The sequence below is a fragment of the Desmodus rotundus genome, chromosome 3 (genome assembly GCF_022682495.2).
Source record: "Desmodus rotundus isolate HL8 chromosome 3, HLdesRot8A.1, whole genome shotgun sequence".
Classification (NCBI taxonomy): Eukaryota; Metazoa; Chordata; class Mammalia; order Chiroptera; family Phyllostomidae; genus Desmodus; species Desmodus rotundus.
The window spans coordinates 108,382,950-108,393,242 of NC_071389.1; the positions used below are offsets into that span (position 1 = coordinate 108,382,950).

Genomic DNA, 10,293 nt, shown 5'->3' on the forward strand with positions numbered 1-10,293 from the left:
TTAAAAGTAGTTACAGGGGTAAAATGTAGGTTATGTGTATTTTACCACAGTGAAAAAAAGGAATAAGGCTATTGTTGAAATTTAAAGTCAGGGTATTTAGTGATGTTGTGTCCTACTGTATAAGACTAAGAAGTATCCAAGACACACTTTTAAAAATATCATTCAGTACCAGAGAGCGGGTGCACAGCTCGGGATAAGCCCCGCCCCTTGGGTGTGGGAGGTGCCTGCCACCCCTCCTGGCAACCGTGGCCTTTGAGTTGGGGGAGCCCCAGCTGCATCTGCCAGGACCCCTCTTCTCCGTGAAGCCCTTTGTGGCCAGTGGGAGCTCCTTGCCCCGGGTCCACCTTTCTAGAATAGCACCGAATACAAAAAGTTACTAACAACAATGATTCTTAGAATTCACAGAACATCGATGTCATTTGGGGAGCTTCCTTTGCTACGACCAGAATGGAAAGGAGGACACTCGGGACACGAGTGTCCCTTACTGACCTCAGCTCCCCCAAGGCCAGTGCAGGCCCTGACACACAGGTGTCCAGGGGGGTCTCGGAAGGAGGGGGAAGGGGAGGGGCGCCTCTCAGACCATCCAGCACCTGACTCTGATAAAGAGAAATTTATCCTGCTCCGATAAAGAGAAATTTGGCCCAAGACAGAGAGGTTAAGTCCAAAGTCAGGCGCTTTAGTTAGGTAAACGGTGATCCTGGCTGGGGTCAGAACCAGGCCTCCTGGTCCCTCACCCAAGACCACCCCCACTGTGTTATCCTAAAACCTGACAGTCGAGACACCATTTGATGTTAAGTCTAATTAACTCCCACCTGGAATAACTGAACTTTTGTGTTTCTCTTGTTTGTTTCTTTGATACCTGGTGTTTGCACAGGTAAAGTAAACTTTTTAAAGATAGGGAGCGGGGTCAGAGGCCTTGCTTTTTACACAGTGATAAGTACAGGAGAGACAGGAGAGTGGCTATGTCTCTGCCAGGTTCATCTGACTAACAAAGTGAGGTTTCATGGATCATGCTTTACTCTAAGACTGCCTCCCTTGGGTTTGATGCAAAAGAAAAAACAAAAAACTGTTGAACACCGCCAAACACCAACTGTGCAACATCAGCCCTTGTAACCCCAAGGAGACCCAGGGGGCCATCACCTACATGGTCACAGGTGAGGCAGCCGAGGCTCGGGGCCTTGGGGAAGCAGCCCGCACTCCCCAGTAGCTGCATTTGGGTGAGAGGAACAGCTGATATTTAAGCAGCACAATGTCTGGCATTTAGCAGCTCCTCAATGAACGTTTGTTGAATGAATAAAGGATTTATAACCATCTATGTACAACCTGCAAACTCCTGCTTCTCCGTTGTATCTTTTGTCATTATTTGGAAGGTGTCATGTAGACTTTACAGATTATCCTCAGTCCCGAGCCTTAGGGTGACAATGTAGTCACCCTGAGGTAGGAGATAGAAACGCCCAAAAGAAGAACAGAATAAACAAAACAGATTTCGTTAATCATTGAAGCAGATAGAAGTGAGGGGGAGGGGAGGGTGTTGCGCAATTAGCCAGCTAATTTGTGTGAACACGTGAAATTTTGGAATAATTAAGAGAGTGGAGAAAATCCATGTCTGTATGTCACCAGTCACTGCTCTGTCACAGTGGGTAAGGACCCAGCTAGCAGGGGTGTAGGCTGGTAAGACAGGGTCCTCTGAATACACCCCATGGTTCTCCTGGCCGTGCCCCACAAACAGGACAGAATCTACAGCAGAAGGAAGCCCTGTCAGCTGGAGAGGCTCCCTGGGCCTGCTCGCCGCCCTCCTGTGGCAGGAATACCTTTCGTTTCCAGGGCTCTGGGGGGCCCAGAGGCTCCCACTGAGGTTTACAGCAGCACCTTCCCAAGGAGCCCAGAAGTGATCAATCAGGAAAAGCCAACTGGAGCACCTGTGCCCAAGCAGATGTCCCTTTCATTTCTGCCGGTCCCCAGGATCCAGCTCTTTATATCTTTGGCCTCAGAAAACCTTGGGAGAGTTATTTAAACTACAGGAGGCCATGCACTAATGCAGCAGAAACTAGCTGGGACCTGGTGACGTGGGAGTTTGCCAGTGACCAGCTTCCCTGGTGTGGTACACTGCGTGTGTTTCGAAAGTCGGGGGATGGGGAAGGAGGTGGTAAAGTCAATACTTCAAGTTGGTCCTGATTGGATGGGGTGTGTGCTTTCTTCTCCACCTGACTTGTTGTGGAAGCTGTTTATTGAAAGGTTGTGCAAATATGATGAGTCAGCCCAAGGCCGTTAATAATCCCCCAGACAGAGCTGGCCCTGTTCTGATCAATTTCTGAAGTTTTGAAAATGTTAAATTTCTTGAAGCAGAAATTTAACCAGAGGGGTTGGCACCCAAGTGTGAGATCTTTGCCTCCACTGGGACGGAGCCTCTGGGTCCAGGAGCTGAACATCAGGTCACCACCATTTGGCTGCGGATCTGAAGGAGTCAGGGGTCCTGCAGTAGCTCTGACGACAGGGGGAGGAGGCAGGAGGGATCATGTGACCAGACTGGTGTAGCATGTCTTGGGCTACGGTGACATCTGCTGGCAGTCATTGGTAATAAAAGCCAGTTCTCAGAAATTAAGTGACCTCTTTACTTATTTTTTAACTTCTGTATGAGAACAGCAAAAACATATCAGGGGGGCTGTTCTCTGCAGTTTCCCCACCCTCCTTTGGGCACTTTGGTCCTCTAAATAGCAAAGATTTTCTAAGCAAAGTCTATATCAAAGTACAGTGATGACTGATACACTTAGAGACCGTTACTGAAAAATAGTCTTCCTCACAGAGCCCAGATCCCAGCTTGTTGGTGCAGGGCGATCTGCTCAGTGAGTTCATAGTGAAGCCTGATATCTTCGGAGACATGCCACCCACATGTGCAGTGACCTCACGCTTCCTGCAAAATCGCAGTTGAAAACAGAGCACAGGCATCTTTGTCATTTCTCTCACCCCTGGTCCAGCCCAGGGCAGGGTGGGCTGCTGAGCTAGCCGAGGAACCCCATTTCTAAAAGGTAAGACCGTTAAAGGTAAGACTGACCGACTCCTTCAACAAATGGTTATGGAGTGCCTCTCGGCCTCAGGCGCCCTGTGCTGCCCACGGAGCAGAAAAGAAGACCGATTAGGTCAATGTGAATTGTAAGTGATGCTCATTAGTTGTAGTTGGGGAGACAGACAACAAACCAGCAGACAAAAATACTGTGTGGTGAGTCTGTCATAAGTGGATGGAACGTGTCCTGATGATTTCATCACAGAGGGGATGCCGTGGGAAGGTGTCCTTGGAAGGGCGGCGTTTAGGTGCAGCTCACAATGACTGTGGGGAGCCAGCCAGGAAGGGGAATACCATTCCCGTGGCCGGGGAGGGGGGGGCGGGGGGGCGGGGGGGACCTGTCAGTGCCCGGAGGAGAGGCGGCCAGCGCGTGGAGGGAGAGCAGGCTGGCCCTGCGTTGGCAGTGGCGGCGCCAGAGGAAGCAGGGGGTGAGTTTGGAGCAGCAGGCTACTTGTGCGGGCTCATCCTGCACGGTGACGTTCTGTAACAGAGAAACGGGCGGTTCCCTGCTTTAAAGGAGCGTGTGTGCGTCCCAGAGGTGCGTTGTTGAAATGGAATTACCATATTTTGCTGTGTATAATGTGCACATTTGCCCAAATTTTTTAGGGAAGAAGAAGGATGCACATTATACTTGGGTAGTACTAATTCCACACCTATTTGCTACATAAAATTTCTTGTACCATAATATGTTCAAAAATAAATACTAAAATTACCTTACAATACAAAAAGCAAGCACCTAAATATAATGAATAAATAATTTAATTTAAAACTGAAAACAAAAGATGTTTTCCTGCAAGTTTGAGCCAAAAAGTGGGTATGCGTTACACATGGGAAAATACAGTACCCCTCAAAAAAGAAAGCTTTATTCAAGATGAAAGTTTTACTAGGACAGAAATGAACATAATTTTGCCTGGGAAGGGGATGGTTTACTATGGAGGAAGTACGTTAGACATTGTGTTTAGTTTAGAAAGCCTGGGCAGATTCTCGCTTTTTAGCGAGAGGACTGATCACCTGGGCTGTGGTAAGATAAATGACTGGGTGTGCGTATAACGCCACCAGGTGGCGCTGTAGACTCAGAAAAGTGGAACTGGGTCCCCAAGCAAAGAAAACGGGGCCTGGAAACCAGGACTTCTTTGCTTCCGAAACAGGTCCACCTCAGATATTAACGCAAGCTTGCTTTTGCCTTTTCTTTTCAAAGAACGTGAAATCTTCATGATTTCCCTTTCATACTGTTCGGAGTCCTGCGGTGCCCCCCACCCCACCGCCCCAGCATGCCCTGTCACTCAGCCGGGCGCCCTCCCCAGGACGAGGAGCAGTGGGAGGACTGCGGGGCTGGAGGAAATCAGCCCTTCCAGCTCCTTATGACAGGCCTGCAGGAACACGCTTGTTGGAGGTGGGGGGTAAAGAGGTGCGGTGTTTGGCCACAAACTCCATGTGGTAAGAGTTCTCTGTGAGAGTGATTTAGTAGTGGGCGGGAAAGAAGTGGGGATCATTTGAGCTCCTAACAACGTGCCCGGCATGGTGCCAGTGCTTTGCAAATGTTTCCTGACTTTAACTTCACAACCCCTTGAGGAAGGTTCTGTTATTGACCTCAATATAGAAAAGGAATCTGAGACTCTTAGAGATTAAATAAGTCACCCAAAGTCATATATCTGAATCCAGACACTCTGACCCCAGAGCCCAGGAGAGTTAGCTACTCTCTGAGAACTAGGACAAACTGGGCTTTCTAGATGAGAGCCAGTGAGTGCAGGCTATACGTGAGCTAGTGCTCTCCTTGGGGGCCGGGCAGTGTCCAGAACAAGAGACGCGTTTGCCTCAGCGGCTCGCACCCTCTGCTGAGCCACCTCCGTAGCTCACATTCATCTCTGCCTCATCTCTAATGCTGCATCGGAACTGCTTGCTTACATGTGTTTCTTCCTTCTCTACCAAGAGCTTAGAAATGGCAGGGACTTCTTGCTTATTTTTGTAACCCAGACCTCAATTAAGTGTATTCCACCTAATTAATAAATTAATTTGATTAGTTAAAAGTCTTCATTAAAAATAATTTTTTTCTTTTCAATAAACATAGTACAAAATTTGCCACCTTAACCATTTTTAAGTGCACGGCCCAGTGGCATAAGCACACACATATTGCTTTGCAACCACCTCCACCACCATCCCCAGAGCCTTTTCACCTGGCAAAACTGGAACTCCGTCCCCATTAAATACCAACGACCTCTTTCCCCTCCTCCTCGTGGCAACCACCATTCTGCTTTCTGTCTCTGTGCATGTCGCTACCCTGGTTACCTGGTGTAAGTGAAATCGCATAGGATCTGCCCTTTCGTGACTGGCTTATTTCACTTAGCAGGATGTCTTCGAGGTTCACCCACGTTTTTACACATGTCCAGATTTCCTTCCTTTTTAAGGCTGAATAGTATTCTACAGTAATTATATACAGTAATATAACACATTACAATTTAATTTTATAGCAATTTCAAACATACATAAAGTTTTAAAAAGTAGTTTAATAGGCGGGGCCAGTGTGGCTTAGTTGGTTGGTATTGTCCCACAAACCAAAGGGGCACCGGTCTGGTTCCCTGTCGGGGCACACACCTGGAAGGGTTGATGAATGAATGAATGAGTGGATGAATGAATGAACGCCGTGGTGGCGACTCTGGGTAGAGTGATGTAAGGACGTGTGGAAAAAGGAGCGAAGAGCATAAACGGTGGCTTGGTCCTGATCTGACCATCTCACAACCGCATCGGAGCCCTTCTTTGTGCTGGGTTGCTCTGGGGGGCAGGCGGCTTCGTGGCCGGTGAGCACAATGTCTGGCCAGCCCGCTGACTGCCGCAGCCTCTCGGCAGGACCAGGGCTGCAGGTGCACCTGGACCAAACCGGCTCTTTTTGTGTCGACGTTATGCTGTCCACCTGCTAGGGCCACAGGCCATGTGAGTTTCTACCTTGGGACCAGTGGGGGTTTTTAGGGGACAAATATACATCACTATTTGTACATCCTATCATCTGAGCTTCCTTTATGAGATCATTTAGACACTGTGCCACTTTTAAACTTGTTACTGGCTTGTCACACATCTGAATGTTCTCTATCAGTGTACTGATCTGTGTCTGCTGGTGCCTGCAGTTACAGTCTGTGAGCCTTAGAAATTGCAGTCAATGTCTGCATCATCTCCTTCTCTGGGAGGAAGCAGAATACCAAAAAGAAGAAAACTCCAGAACTGTCTGTGGCCTTACCTACCACAAACCCACTTATTCAGCTTTGAAGTCTCCCTGCATTGGAGACTCGAGGGAGTGCGCTGGTCAAACACTTATCCCAGCTCAGCTAATCATTGGCTGTGTCACCTCGGGCAAGCTACCCTCTCTGAGCCTCAGCACTCTCATCTGTCAGACTAAGGTAACAAGTTTCCACGGAGACACTGTGCGTAAGGCCCTTAGCGGAGTGCTTCCTGGCCCTCCAGAGAGGAGCTGTTCTCGTCTCCCTCAGAACCAGCCTTTCTAGCCCCTGCCTCTGAGCGTTTGGTTCACAGCAGCAAAGAGGCTGTTTTGGAAGCTGCAGACTGATGACTGGAAAAAACTGTGCATTACAAAGTCTTCGTCACCTCAGAACATCCCCGCCGAAGTGGAACGCTGTGGGCTTTTTCAGCAGATCGGCCAGTGGTTTCTCTTGGACAATTGTCACATGAATCCTGGTGTATGGGAAGCTCTCACAGTGATTCCAACTTTCTTCAGTGTACCCCAGGGTTCCACCAGGGCCCTGAGAGACCTCTCTGTGACATTGTCCTTAAAAGATTGGGGTCATGCCCCCAAATTCACATCTTCCCACGAGAGATGCCTTGTCCACCCGCCCTTCTAAACCCCACTGACCTTATTTGTGTTTTCAGGCAAAACCATATGGAGACCAGACTGGATGTCAACCAGCCAAGTGGCGCCTGGGTCGAAGTCACACACACAGCACACCCCTGGCTCAGGAGAACCGAGGACGTGGAAAATCTAAGGACTCTCAGTAAATGTTTAGTACATGCATGACACTGGAGACACAGCCCTGGACCGGAGCCTCTCTGAAAAAATAATTCTATTTCTCCAGCCAGTAAGTTAGCCTGTGTTTCTCTAACATATGTTTTTTAAGCCAAGATATGTTATGGTTTCTTTTTAAGATTGTTTATGCTCAGCCACCCAATCACTTTAGATTTATTCCATTTGGCGTAATCTCCTAAATTGGGCTTTTGCCTCTTTCCCCCCGATAACTCATTCAAGTGTCTATTTTATTGCTTCTTTTTATAATAACTGAAGCCTCGTGTTTATTACTCAAATCATTCCTTCACTTTCTGTCTCCATGCACAGGAGGAGCTAGGCACAAACCTCCCTTGGCACGTGAGGTGGATGCCCTGTCTTGCCTTCCTGGCTGCAGAATTTTCTCCTCTGACCAAGACTTTGCCCAAAGCATCCATGCGGCCACCCAGCCATGTCTGCCTTGTCGGAACTCACTGCACCCCTGGGCAAGGCTAGTGCCCCTTTTCCTGCCGGGTGGGTTCTTCTACTTTCTCTATGTCTCCCTCACACCGAGTCATGGTCAAGTGCAACCCAGGCTGGTGCACCAGCATCACTGGGAGAGGCAGCCCCGTGGGGGAATAGCATGGGCTCTAAGTCAGGCACCAGCCTCGTGACCAAGAGCAAGCCGCCCAGCCTCTCAGCCTCCATTCCCTCATCGGTGAAGCGAGGGTGGTAAAGAGAATCTGCCTCACAAGGTGGTTGGATGTAGAGACGTGGCAGAGATAGTTACGTCGGACCTGGGTTTCTCCCAGCCACGCCAACTAGGCCTCAATCTAAGCCCTCCAAAACAGTGACGTGGCCTAGGTGGCCCTTCCTTCTCCACCAATTTTTTTTCCAGTTGGTTCTAGTCCCACTCTGGCTGGGACCCCGTGTCCTCATGAACAGTCCCCAGCTGTGGCTTGTGTTGGCCATTCCCTGCCCTCTGCTTTGGCCTACCTTGGTGGGGTGAGAAAAGGAGACCATAGATGCTTGCCCTAAAGTCTTGAAGACCCTCAAGAGGGAAGCTGTAGAAGAAACCCAAAGACCCAATGTCGAGGAGACAGGTGCCACCGCTGTGGCTGCTGAAGTTGCTGACTCCCACGGAGTCTGCTGAAGCCATCTTCCAGACCGTAGGAGAGCGCCTCCCTTCATTTCCATTGGCTATTGCACTGTGCTCGCTTCTCCTGAGGTGAAGTTCAGGGCGTGCAGAAAGATGACAGGTGATGGACCTCAGGACTTCTTAGAATGCTCTCCTCCTGTCCCAGCCCCAGCCATTCATTCACTTCTCTATCCGACGTATCTTCAGTAGTTACCATGGTGCTCTACACCGAGGGTACGGAGGTGACCACAATAAGGGCGGTCCTTGGCCTTGTGGAGCTCACAGGTTGGTGGAGGACGGCTGTAACCCAATGTGATCCAAGCTTTGATAGGGAGCCCAGGGTGTTATGTCTTAGGGTACCAGTGACCCCCTAAGTCAGGAAAGTCTTCCCAGGGCACCTGGCACCAAACTTGAGTTAGCAGCTCACTTACCTCTAAGAAGCACTTGCCCCAGAGTGCTAACAGACCCTTGCAGGGTGCTCCTCCTCCAGCAGGGAAGCCCACAGCCCTCCGCCCTGAGGAGGTCCTGCGTGGGCTGGAGCCAGGGCCCCCAACACACACATGCAAAATGCCCAACAGAGCACCCGGCCCAAAGCACGTCCGTGAAAGGAAGAAATGAAATTTGTTTTTTACACTTATGGGCTTTTAGTCAAAGGTAAGGGGCTTGTACAATTAGACTGCTGTGATTTGCTAAACGGTCTTACAATCAGCTTAGGACAGGTGTGGGGCAGGGGGACAGAGGTAGAGCAAGAGAAGTCACATGACAGGGGACCCAGGAAATAGGCAGGGACACACTTCCTTCGTGGGGACCGGGTTCCCGTCAAGGATTACGAACACTTCTTCTCCTGTGGTCATTCCTTGCTGTTTTATTTTCCTGATAGAACTTGCCTTTTCTATAGAAAGACACTCCTTTTATCTCTCTCATTTGTCTCTTTGCTTTTCTGTCCCCCAAATACTCTCTCCTGACTTTATTCACTTGAAAGTAAAGCAAATTAAATGGAATAAAAATTCTCTCAGAAAGAGGCATCTTGATCTACTAGCATTGAGAAATTTGTATCTCTTCAGTTCCTCCTAAGTGTTCATTTCCGTTTCTCTCCCTCCTCATGACAACGCTCACTGCGCGAGCCCTCTCCCCCAGCTGAGAACGGGAGCACTGCCGTCTTCCGCAGAATCTTTGATGTCAGTGAATTTCGACTAAGTGTCCCCAAGCGCCGCCCTGTCACCGCAGCAGAAAGGACAGCAGCAGGCACATTAAGTGATGTTCCTTCATAAGCGTTTTGTCTCATCACGTTGGTTTTTGTATTTAATATTTACGGCCCACTCCCAGCACCTTTGGTGTTACACAGTTACACTGGCTCCAAGTCAGCAATGGTAACAATAATCCCTCGTGTGCACAGCTTAAGGTTCAGTTTCACACACATCCACAGGTTGTGAAGTTAAATGACTTGATTTGGGGCAAAACCAAGATTAGAAGGAGCTTCCCTAGCCCTGCCTGGTGTGGCTCAGTTGGTTGGGCATCGTCCTGCAAAGCAGAAGGTGGCTGGTTCGATTCCCAGTCAGGCACATGCCTGGGTTGTGAGTTCAGTCTGTGATTGGAGCGCATACAAGATGAGAGGCAACTGAGAGATGTTTCTCTCTCTCTCTTTCTCCCTCCCTTCCCCTCTCTCTAAAAATCTCACCATCAAATGGAAGTCACAGACTTGCCTGCCCCACCCACAAACCCCCCAAATGGAGCCCTACCTGCTGTTGCCATGGTAACACTACATCCACTTCATTTTTGAGAAGGAGAACCTTAATGCCGGTGACTCCCAATTGCTGTCTCTGATTCAGACCTGCCCTGAGCACTAGACATGTAAGCACCATTGCTTCCCGGGCGTTTCTTTATGACATCTCTTCCTTACCTCAAACTCAGTCTTTCCAACCAAAGCCAAGTTACAACCTTCCCTACTAATACTGTCTCCAGTTTCCCAAACTACAGCCAAGTGCTCCTCACCTGCCCCCTTCCCTCATTGCTCAGGGTAAACCACACCCCACCTCAACCACTGCAGTGCCCAGTGGGAGGGCTCACCCCACCCCAGTCCCGCTGAGCCCATGTCCCGTGCCCCAAGCA

The 10,293-nt window shown here is 49.4% G+C and overlaps 1 long non-coding RNA gene across 4 annotated transcripts; it reads left to right on the forward strand.

The window, feature by feature from the left end:
• The first annotated feature begins 2,604 nt into the window (after positions 1-2,604).
• LOC123478761 (uncharacterized) lies at positions 2,605-9,204 on the forward strand. Of its 4 annotated transcripts, none has more exons than XR_006654066.2 (3): positions 2,605-3,026; positions 6,938-7,143; positions 7,398-9,204. It is a non-coding gene; the product is annotated as an uncharacterized lncRNA (long non-coding RNA). The 4 variants fall into 4 exon arrangements; XR_006654069.2 differs by lacking the exon at positions 2,605-3,026 and adding an exon at positions 3,414-3,489; XR_006654067.2 differs by lacking the exon at positions 2,605-3,026 and adding an exon at positions 3,473-3,599.
• Positions 9,205-10,293: the final 1,089 nt, after the last annotated feature.